The sequence below is a fragment of the Stegodyphus dumicola genome, chromosome X2 (genome assembly GCF_044657685.1).
Source record: "Stegodyphus dumicola isolate Sdum_Otavi_A_Nest chromosome X2, ASM4465768v1".
Lineage (NCBI taxonomy): Eukaryota > Metazoa > Arthropoda > Arachnida > Araneae > Eresidae > Stegodyphus > Stegodyphus dumicola.
The window spans coordinates 9,167,641-9,179,548 of record NC_140781.1 but is presented as its reverse complement, the minus strand read 5'-3'; positions in this window follow the sequence as shown (position 1 = coordinate 9,179,548).

The window sequence follows — 11,908 nt, the reverse complement described above, 5'->3', positions numbered from 1 at the left end:
CAAAGGAAATACAGCACATATGACAGAGAGCTACTTGCTGTGTACTGTGCTGTTAAATACTTCCGGCACAACTTGGAAGGACACGACTTCATCATTTTCACCGATCATCGACCATTAACCTTCGCTTTTAGAAAAAACTCTGACTCATGTTCTCCTCGTCAGCTTCGACATCTGGATTTCATCGCCCAGTTTAGTACAGATATCAGATATGTCTCTGGTACTGATAATTGTGTCGCTGATGCCTTGTCTCGGGTAAACAATATCAACCTCACTACCCCAGATTTCTCTGAAATTGCAAAAGCTCAATTGCATGATGAGGAACTCAAGAACCTAATCTCAAATCCACAAACCTCCCTTCAGTTACAACCGCTGCACATTGATCCAACGCTTAAAATTTACTGTGACATAGAGAACAATAGAATACGTCCCTATATTCCTGTCAATTTTAGACGTGAAGTGTTTAATGCCTTGCACAATTTGGCACATCCTGGAATCCGTGCCACCAAAAAGCTGATCGCAGACAGATTTGTCTGGCCAGCGATGAATCAAGACATCACAGAATGGACTCGTTCATGTATTAGATGTCAACGGTGTAAAGTATCCCGTCACACTCACAGCCCCATTCAACAATTTAACCTTCCAGCAAGACGCTTTGATCATGTGCACTTAGACTTGGTTGGCCCATTGCCTCCTTCAAATGGTTACTCTTACCTCCTCACTTGTATTGATCGGTACACAAGATGGCCTGAAGCCATTCCTATTGAAAATATATCCGCTGAAACTGTAGCTCGAGCATTCATCTCCCAGTGGCTTTCAAGATTTGGCATGCTTACCACCATCACTACTGACCAAGGCCGACAATTTCAATGTCACTTGTTCGCATCCCTCACCTCCCTTCTTGGCATTCGCCACATTCGCACAACACCATACCATCCATCTGGAAATGGGATGGTGGAACGCTTTCACCGATCTCTCAAACAAGGTCTGAAGTGCCACAGTAGCACACACTGGACAGAAGCCTTACCCCTAGTCTTGCTTGGTCTACGCACAGCATTCAAAGAAGACATTGGTAGCACTTGTGCTGAAATGTTATATGGTGCAACCCTCCGTCTGCCAGGTGAATTCTTTCACCCAGAATCTACTCCAGTTATCGACCCTCCAACATTCCTTCAACGTTTACGTGAGACCATGAGCAATATCTCGCCAACCCCAGCATCTTCGCATAACCAGCCAAGCTATTTTGTACATCCTGCGCTTGAGACATCTTCGCACGTATTCGTGCGCAACGATGCAATTAAGCCAACTTTAACACCTTCATATGATGGTCCATTCAAAGTTGTCAAACGAACACCGAAACATTTCACCATCATCTGCAATGGCAAACAATCAGTGATTGGAATCGATCGTCTCAAACCAGCATTTCTAATGCAAGATCCAACAACTTCCCCATCAACATCACTCCCGGAAGAAAGCTTACATCCCGTTAAAGAGCAACCTAAAACTACCAGATCTGGAAGAAAGGTTAAATTTAACCCAAAGTACTTATAACGTACCGATGGTACTTGGGGGGGGGAGTACTGTGGCGTTCTGACAGATACTTCAACTTCTATTCATGAGATGGCGCCACGTGTAAAATCCAGTTCTTAATCGGAGCAGCAAAGCGACATCTTTACTCACTCAGACTTCTCGTCGGACAAGTGTACGCGACGCTAGCACGAACTGTGTTCCGAGCTCTGTGTTGATCTCTGCAATGTAATTTAAATTGTAATTTAGTATTTAATATATTCTTTTGTTATAGGAGATTGTCTATTCTTATTTTCTTTAATTATATCATGCATTAAGCACACACGACCACCAAACCTACTCTTGCGGTCAAAGCCTGTTTGTTTGAGAACACCTGCTTTAGAAGCCATCCGAACATTTGTTATTTTAAATTTAAATTAAATTAGCAGGTTTACAGTGGTAATATTTTCGAGTACTTTTTGTTCATGCTGTTTACAATTCTGAAACTGAATTTGGCTAGCTAAAATGAGCATTTTGGAGGAGTATTAGTCTTAAGAAATGACTGATTACTCAATCTAATTTTGAGGCAAACAGTAAAGACCTTGACAAACCTATTAAAGTCGTAATTAGAGGTTTGCATATAGACTGTCCTATCGATGATATTAAAAGTGAATTAGGCACCTTAGGTTTTTCTTAATGTAAAAAAAAAAGTATCTCAAATGCACCGAGTGAAGTCAAAGGTGCCAATGCCTTTATTTCAAATTCAGCTCGCAAATGTTCCTGGAGTTGAAAAAATCTATGATATTAGTTATTTTCTATTATTTTATGTTGAAATTGTAGAATATAAGGTGAATTAGGGTGTTGTGCAGTGTCACAACTGCCAATACTTTCATCACAATTCTGAAATATGTAAATTGAAGCCGCGCCGTGTTAAATGCGCTGGCCCGCATAAATCCTCCGATTGTATTACTAAAAGAATTTCTAAAGTCACGTGTAATGAAGAAGGCCACACAGCCAATTACAGGGGATGTTCTAAGTTCCCCAAATTGATTAATCAGAATGTAAATATTACTGAAAAATCTGAACTTAAAAATATACGTGTAAAATCTAAAGACTCTGACAAATCGGTTAAATCCTCTCATGCTATTCCTGGAAATTCATATGTAAGTGTTACTAAGACTAGTACTGTTACCAAAAATGTTCCTAATTCTGCACTAGTTGATAAAAATGTTAATAACGGTAATGATTCAGGTTTTGTATCAGTTGTTGAAATCTTTAAATTAATTAGAGAATGCTATAATATCTTCAAAGGTTATTCCCTGTCTAATATAATTAAGAAAACAGCGGCTAAAATGCCGGAAATACAAGCTACTGAACATGCAATAGATAAACTGTTCCTACTTTTCAATCTGTTCGAGGAAATATTTGCCAGCAACAATTAAGTTCTTTATGTGACTGTAACAGTTCCTAATGAGAAGATACTCATATATGCATATGCAAATTAAAATAATAATAATAATAATAATATATACCATAGGATACCATTATTATGTTACCAACCATGCTCCACGAATATTTAAAAGTAATATTCAAATACTCGGCTTTGATGCTCCTCTGTGCCTTTGCCAATATTTATATGCATCTCACCACTTATTTAAATATTTTCTATTGTATATTGTAAATTATTGCTTGCTCATATCACAGTCTTATTTGTATTTGCTTAAATGCATTTCCAACATTCTCTAATTTATATCCTCTCACCTACAGATTTTCGTACTTCCAGTATCTATGTTATATGTTTATGCATTTCCTTTGGAGCACTTTCTGTCGTTAGCTTGAACGGTTTACCAGGTGCTTGATTTAACTGTTTATCGAACTTGGACCGAGCACATTTTGTTCATACTTACCCAGTTTAGTACAAATTCTTACGACTCTATACCTTTTGGATTAAGTTTAGGCCAACTTATTGAACTCAATTCGTGCGTTAAAATTCATTATGATTCACATTATTTGTCTGCTTACTTTTGACATGATTAAGAAAAGCACAATTTCTTGTTTGATCAGGGGTAGGGCCTTCGGCCCGGGCACCCTGGTGTTCTATCACCACTCCCACAGCGGTCCGCGTATTTTTACTTCCTCCCTAGGAAACGCAACCCGCGACTAAATTTGGCGATTTACGAGGTCTTGGCGAAATTATGTGGCTAGCGCATGCGCAGAGATGGATGAACTATCGTGATGCTATCAAAGAATTTGTTCCTTACAAATTCTTTGATGATATGTCGTATTTTGTAGCGTGATACTTGATCGCCGATATTTCGCAATGGCAGGTTGAATGTAATTGTGCAAGTGTCAAACATAATTACTGAAGCAGCAAACATAATTACTGAAGCAGCAAGCATAATTACTGAAGCAGCAAACTTCGTATGAAAAATGGTGGTTCATTTTTCAACAGAGTGTACTTATGGTGCTTTTTTTATGGCTTGACTACGTGTTGAGCTATTGGCAGTTACTAGCACAGCATATTGTTAGCGTGGCTGCATTAAAGATAAATATTAGGTATACACGGGGGGGGAGGTAACGCCTTCAGCTGAGCATGAGCATATATGATATGATAGCAACGTAAGCAGAAGTGCTTTTTCTCGGCTTATGGAACGCTGGAGTTGTACGTTGCCATGTCTCAGCACCTATGTTATTACATCTTTCAGGTAAATTTGTGCAATTTAGTAAACCATGATATTTAATAATGATTATATTTGGTTGAAAGTGAACAACAAAATAATAATATTTATTTCTAATTTAATAATGACTATTCTTAGTTTAGCCTATATAGTTCAGTATTAATAACTCTGTAACTATAACATGTATATAATTACCTATTAAATAATTCTGTTAAGATATGTATTGTTTCGGAACTACTCTGATATGCGCCCTCAAGTGGCCAAATTTTTTTTGGCGAGAAACTTCACGCCGCCATATTACTATCTAAATTCTTTGTCTACATTTTGAACTTTTAGCCTAAAATGTCTCCAAAAACGCAGTTTTCGCACATGCAAAAACTACGTTTTGAACACACAATTTAGCTAAGAATCCGAAACAAAAACAAAAAATTTAGATAGCAAAAACGTAAAGTTTCTAACCAAAAATATTTGACAAGAATCCATGTACACAGCAACATGTTTTAACTTAAAAAAACATCTACGAATTGCACAATGTAGGCAACGAACGAATCTACAAACTACGCACACCTCGCTTTAATAAATTAACATAACAACAATAAATTTCAAAGAATACCATGTACACAGCATCCTGTTTAAACTTAAAAAAAAATTCTACGAATTGCACAATTTAGGCAAGGAAGGAATCTACGATCTACGCACTCCTCGCTTTAATAAAATAACATAACAACAATAAATTTCAAATAATACCAATTATAATTTCAAATAATGTACACAGCGTTCTGTTTCAACTTTAAAAAACATCTACGAATTGTACAGTCTAGACACTAAACAACAAAATAAACTAAAATAAATTTCAAACAATTTAAAAAAACAGCAATAACGATAGAAATTCATACTAAAGAACCAATGAACATAACATTCTACAAAATAAGAACAAGGATAAAATAAAATGCACTTACCATGAATTAATGCGTTTTCGAATAGCAGAAATATAAATTTCATACCGCCTTTAACATGCCGCCACGTAATCACTATCGTATTTACATAACAGCCAGACACACTATCCAGAAAATTTATACTATAGTTCACAAATAAATAAAATCACAAATCCCTACTTCTATCATGCACTGCCATTAAAAATAATCTCCCAGACCCTCTTTCCACACTTCCAAATACCCACTACCCCTCAACAGGATAGCCACAATCATATTTCCTTTTGCCGAACTTCAATTCAACAACTACCATTTTATCTTTCCCTCCCATCTTCTCAGACACAGAGGCGAACCAACGAGCTCCAGCGAAAGATTTTTCAGCGTCAACAGGGTTGCCGCAGAACACGCAATCGCGCCAAAAACCAGCGCAGAACACATATCGCCACATTTGGTGAAATTAGGGCGTATATTAGAGTTGTACCATTGTTTCTTATAAAATATCAAGTGGATGTATAAAAGTTAACAATTTATTCATTTTTAACAGTTTTTATTTAACTCATTTCATCTTCCTTTGCTTCCGTTGTCTAGTTTGTAACATATACAAACACTTACCAAGCGTGATATATTTTCCTTTATATATATGGGGACATATCATGAGTGGCATTATATTCAAAATATGCATTTAAGTTTTAAAGGAAAATTCAATCTGAGAAATATTTTATCATGTAAGAAATGTTAATCAGAAGTAGCATAGTTAGGTAATATATTTTGAAAGATCATTTTAAGTAATTATTACATTTATAAGTGTTAGGTTTATTTTAGATTTTAACATATACTACTTAAGTAATTGATTATTACTATCCCTTTAATAACAGATTTAACTAAATTATAAATATATCTTTTCTTACTTAGACATAAGTAATTATCATTTCTGTAATTTTTTCTTCATTAAGAGACTGTTAGTTTTCACACTTTAAAAATTCTATAATTTATAATTTAATAACTTGCCCTAATAAGACATAAAAAGTACATTTTATAACTCATAATGATAGTGTTCCATTTAAAAACTGTTATTAGAAACATAGGTACTTTTTCTGTTATTTGGGCACTGTAAAAAAGTGTTAAAATATGTGTGTATGTGCGTGATTATGGCAAAGCCTCGAGGGCTATCTCGCCTCTAAGGGGAGGAATGCCTTCGTGGAGGACGTTCTAAGAGAGACTGGCTCGTATAGACGTTACACATGGTGAAAAGCACGAAAACGCCCCTGCAGCCAGCCCGTTCGCGGGATTCGAATCTCGGACCGAGCTACCAGTGTTCAGCGACTTTACCGCACTGCCGCTGGTGAGCCCCTTAAAATATATGATAACTTGCTGAAGATAGCAACAATGTGATGAGCTAAGTCATCTTGGTTTTATGAGTGAACTGAGCCAAATATTCGTGTGTTAATATTTGTTTATTACACTTTCTTATTCTCATTAAATAAATATAATTTACATGCCGTACAGCATGGGTTGTGCATTTTTCCAATACTAACCGTAGTCTTTGTGCATTGGATTGCGATATATAAAGCATTTGGGTACTATTCGGGTTTGAGGGCCGTAAAAAATCGCCAAACTATTGTTGATGACAGTGTGCCCAAAAATAATTTCGGCAACCCTAATCCAAGAAAGGAAGTATAATAGTAAATAACTATCTAAGATTGATGTTTTAATTTAGATGAAAGGTTAATTTCATATAATACTTTTTATTATTATAATTTATATAAAAAAAAGGCTAAACATGACTGAATGGAAGCATAAGATAAAATAACTATCTCAGATCATTATTACAATTTATGTAAAAATTGCTAAACATAAATGAATGAATGCCTGCATTGCTGTTTTGCTACCGAGTTATCGCTAAAGCCTAATTTCATCTCGTTGGTTGTTCAAACATAATTTTCTATAATGAATGATGCCTTTTCTTTGAAAAAATTCTCGGTAAAGTGCAGAATCAGCCACTTATTTGTTTGCCGCTAAAAACAACTGGAATTTTGTCAATTTTCTTTTACTTTTTAAGTGAAAATAGGTCGATGTGTACGTAGATAACGTCAAGGGTGTGCGCAGTACCACTTTTGTGCAATTCTGGGATTTTATTTTGAAGTGAAAATAGGTCAATGTGTATATGGATATCGAGTATATGATATTCTTAGAAACGCGTCAAGCAGTGGGTGATTCTACCACTTTACCCAAAATTCTATTGCAGACTTTTCGTCATGGGCAATTCCCAAACTGCTAAATCTATAGGATATCAAAAAAGGATTTAAAAATTAAACTAGTATCTCAATGTCGTCTTAAGAAATATAGAACTATATAAACTAACACAATCTGAAATCAGCGCTTACGCTAGATTTGGAGCGCTGTTTTAAATGGGCGCGTTTGCTAGATTTGGTGCTTTTGAGCATACATTTTCGCTCCAACTTTTTTACGGTCCTCTAAACGGAATAGAACCAGCATTTGTAATGAAATCTAGAAAATGTTCCTTTTGATGTAATTTCAAAACAGAAGATGTATTTTATTTCCCAGTCCTCTATGAAAGCATGCAGAACCTATTTATCGGGCCCTGTTTGACATTCTCATTCTGAGCATATGCCACAGAAATTTTTAAAAATATGCACAGTATTCCATCGATTTAATTTAATGTCTGCTGGACTTGTTTTTGGCTGTGCTAAGCAGCATTTACTAAACAACAAAATGTTGTTCAGACCATGAACATCCTTGAAAAACGAAACTGTCACTGCAATTTTTTATATCCTGTATAGCATGGCTTTATACTGACTGCTGTTAGAGATATAGTACAAAGTCAAAGATCTAGAATATTCGTAACATCGGCAATTTCAGATTTGGGATTTTGCTGCATATTAAATCTTAAGTTTAAATCCAGTAAGATGTTAATTATAAAATTAAAAGTATAAAATGGTGATTTATGAAATAACAAAGTATGTATGACCTAAAAGGAATTAAAATGTACAAAAAAAAAAAAAAAAAAAAGCTCAATATTTATTTGTTTGCTTTATTAAGCATTTATTTCAATGTAACTTGTTTAATTTTTTATGCAAACACTTTCTCTTTAATTCTGTAGACAGAAATTCTTGTTCAATAGCAAAGTTGCTTGGGATTTATGAAAAAAAAAAAAAAAATGAGGAGGAAGCAGTGAAATTACTACAGAAAAAACGGATTTCTCTTTGCTGAAAATTTTGTAAAAATAATCCTGAAAGGATGTGTTTTACCAATTACGATACATCAAAATAACGTTTCGATCTTAGATCTTGCCCAGAAAAAAGTCTCAGATCTTGCATTTGGTTTGAAGGATCGCATCTAAATTTCCTTAGAGCTGTAAAATTTATGTACCTTTGGTACCATGGACTGACCTCAATTGAGTTTTGTAATATGCAATACAGTTGTTGATTGGAACAATTATATGTGGAAATTTTTTTAACCATTTTATATCTAGGTATGCCTCATGCTTGTTTCTGAAGGTCTGTTAATAAATGTTATTTTATCAAATCGTAGTTGATTTCTCATTTAAACTACAACAGTGCACAATCCTAAATGTTGAGAATTATTTCTTACAAATTTTAATTTTTATGAAAATTGTTACCATGGACTGACTTCAATTGAGTTTTGTAATATGCAATACAGTTGTTGATTGGAACAATTATATGCGGAAATTTTTTTAACCATTTTATATCTAGGTATGCCTCATGCTTGTTTCTGAAGGTCTGTTAATAAATGTTATTTTATCAAATCCTAGTTGATTTCTCATTTAAACTACAACAGTGCACAATCCTAAATGTTGGAAATTATTTCTTACAAATTTTAATTTTTATGAAAATTATTAAAAAATATATAGAAACATTTATCATGCCAGCAAATTGGTTTGGTTTATTGAGATTATGGCAAAGCACACTAGGGCTATCTGCCTAAGGGAAGGGATGCCTTCGTTGAGGACTTTCTAAGGGAAACTGGCTCGTATACACGTTACACATGGGAAAAACCACGAAAACACCCATGCAGCCAGCCCGTTCGCGGGACTCGAACCTCGGAACAAACTACCAGCGTTCAGCGACTTTACCGCTCGGCCGCTGGTGGTCACCAGCAAATTGGAGTTAATGGCAATCGTATGGACATTGAACAGGTATTCTTGATGGACATAAGATTTACAATATAGAAGCATTTACTGCAAGAGAAAAATTATTTCTAATGTGTTAGCTAAGTAATTTGACAATTGTAGCGTTTAAATATTAATTACATTAGCAAAATGACAATTTTATGTGCTACCTCTCTTGCAAGAAATATATCTCATTTTAAAAGCATGAAAATATTTTAAGAATTGTTTTTAATATTTTTTCCCCTCTTATTATACAGCAAGTATTATATACACCATAAGTTTGGCATATTGTTGCTATTTTAGGTTATGTGCTATTAATATGCACTATGCTCTTGCAAGAAATAACTACCTTAAAATTTAAAGTTTGAAAATTATGGCAATTATTTTAATTAATAGTGTCAATCTGATATAATTACAGAACAATTTTCAAATTTTAATTAAAATCAGATTTTTAATGCATAATGAAAGCAATCTTTCAATGAACATTTTTATAAACAAAATGGTATAAATCAAAGAACTATTTACGATTAATTTAAATGGAAAACGATTCTCGGATTAGGGAAAAAAACTGAGTTATCAAAGATCTGATAGTAAGAGATGCAATTTTTTTATGCTGAAAGAAGAACGAGGATCATTTAGTAGTATCTTAACCATTGCTTGAGTGTGTACTGTTCCTATGATTTCTATGCCTGTTTGCTCACAGCACTGGCAATTCAGGTTTATATTGTGTTATGGTTAGCATAAAATATTAAAATTTATACATTCAATAAACAAAAATGTGTCTTCATACATGATCAAAGCATTTTGGAAAAACTATGTTAGATCAGTATACTTTCTTAAAATTAAGGCGTACATTTTTACAGTCATTACATTAAATAAAAATATTAAATAATAATTTCACTTTTTCATTCTAGAAAAATGAAAATCCATGCTTTCTTTTATAACCCTTAGTTCTTTCTGAGAGTAAATTTAAGACCTTTGTAAAAGAGAAGTGGCATAAAGGATTTAGTTATTATAGTCATATAATTCGGGAATAATAAATTTCCAAATATTAAAAATATTTATTAATCCTAAATATTTATTTTTAATGTTTAGGGATTGAGTGGGCTTTCTACTAAAAATACAGAACTTGCCATTGTTCAGATATAATATAATTTTTTCTTTCAAATTATTGAGGTCACATAAGAGATTTTTCAAGAATGAACCAAAAAAAATTTTGAGTACAACATATATTTTTGTTTTGATGCACTGTATTCATATGATAAATCTGTATTTATTTTGAAAAGCTTAGAATAAGAATTAAAGGGGTGCAGGTTGGTGGCATTTAAATTTCTCTTCACTGTGTAGCATTTGCGTATATATCAGAGCTTAAATTCCGCCGGAGCCCGGCTCCGGTATTTCTAAGTTTTCGAAATAAATTATAATTTCAGCCGGAGCCCTAAATAAAAGAGCTCAGGCACTTTTTTTATGCAAGTGAACCACAATTTTAACACAGAAATTTTGTTTTAATAGTAAACATGTCTTAAAAATCTGATTCTAACTTCTGAATGCTTCCTGTCTTTCCATCGTACTCAAGCTTTGCGCAGAGGTTAAGACTTTTGAGGAAAGAAAAGCCCCCAATTATATGTCAAAGGCTTATTCTCCAGGATATGCAATGAATTTATGAGAGCGGGTAAATTTTGTATTCCTCACAGAACTAAAAGTGACAGCCTGATCGTGCACGTTCCATGCTAGTGACTTCCTTCTGCAGAGCTGTAGACTTTCTAAATGATGTAACCAAACGGGGGGACCACTGCTGCCACTTGTACCGAGAAGTCTTATGTTTATTCTCACGTTGTATTCAGGAAAAGTAATCAGGAAAAATTTCTGCTTGACGGTTAGAATTATATCGACAGGGCATCATGATCAGATAGTCTTGAACTCTTCCCTCTTTATCTTCAAAGCTACACTTTTCAGTTAATTTTTTTCCATACTCTCATACTCTTTCTAGAATTCTCACTATTCTCCTTAGTGGAGCTTTAATCGTTTTATCTTTTTTCCTTGGTATGTTGCAAAAAAAAAAAAAAAAAAAAAAAAAAAAGACTGATACTTGTCATCCTTTGGAATATACATTTTATGTATAATCAGGGCTTAAACTCAGACGGAGATTGGCTGAGCTGCTTCTTAGCATCTATTCCGGACAGTGCCTCAAATAAGACGAGGTCCGATACTTTTTTTTCTATTTAACTATTCAAAATTAATTTAATAATTTATTAAATTTCTCTTTATCTTTACATTTTTTTAAATTTAATTAATTAAATTAATTTGATAAAATTAATTAATATTAATTTAAATTTATTAATTATTAGCAATTTTAATTATTTATATATTTTTTCTTTCCTTCCTCACACTCTTCCATAGGGCTCCGGCACTTCTTATTTTAGAAATTAAGCCCTGGTATATAGCATGGAACAATAAGTCCTCAAGAGTTAATGGGAACGGAAGAGGGGTAGATGATCTTTGGATCTATCTCCTGGTCATTGTTTAAAAATGAGATAGAGCTGGGCAAATTCATATCGTCACCTATAATGTGTCCAAGGTTTAAACTAATGACTGACATAACCAAGTGCACTCTTGGTCAATGATTTCGTAGACGTTTCTGATGT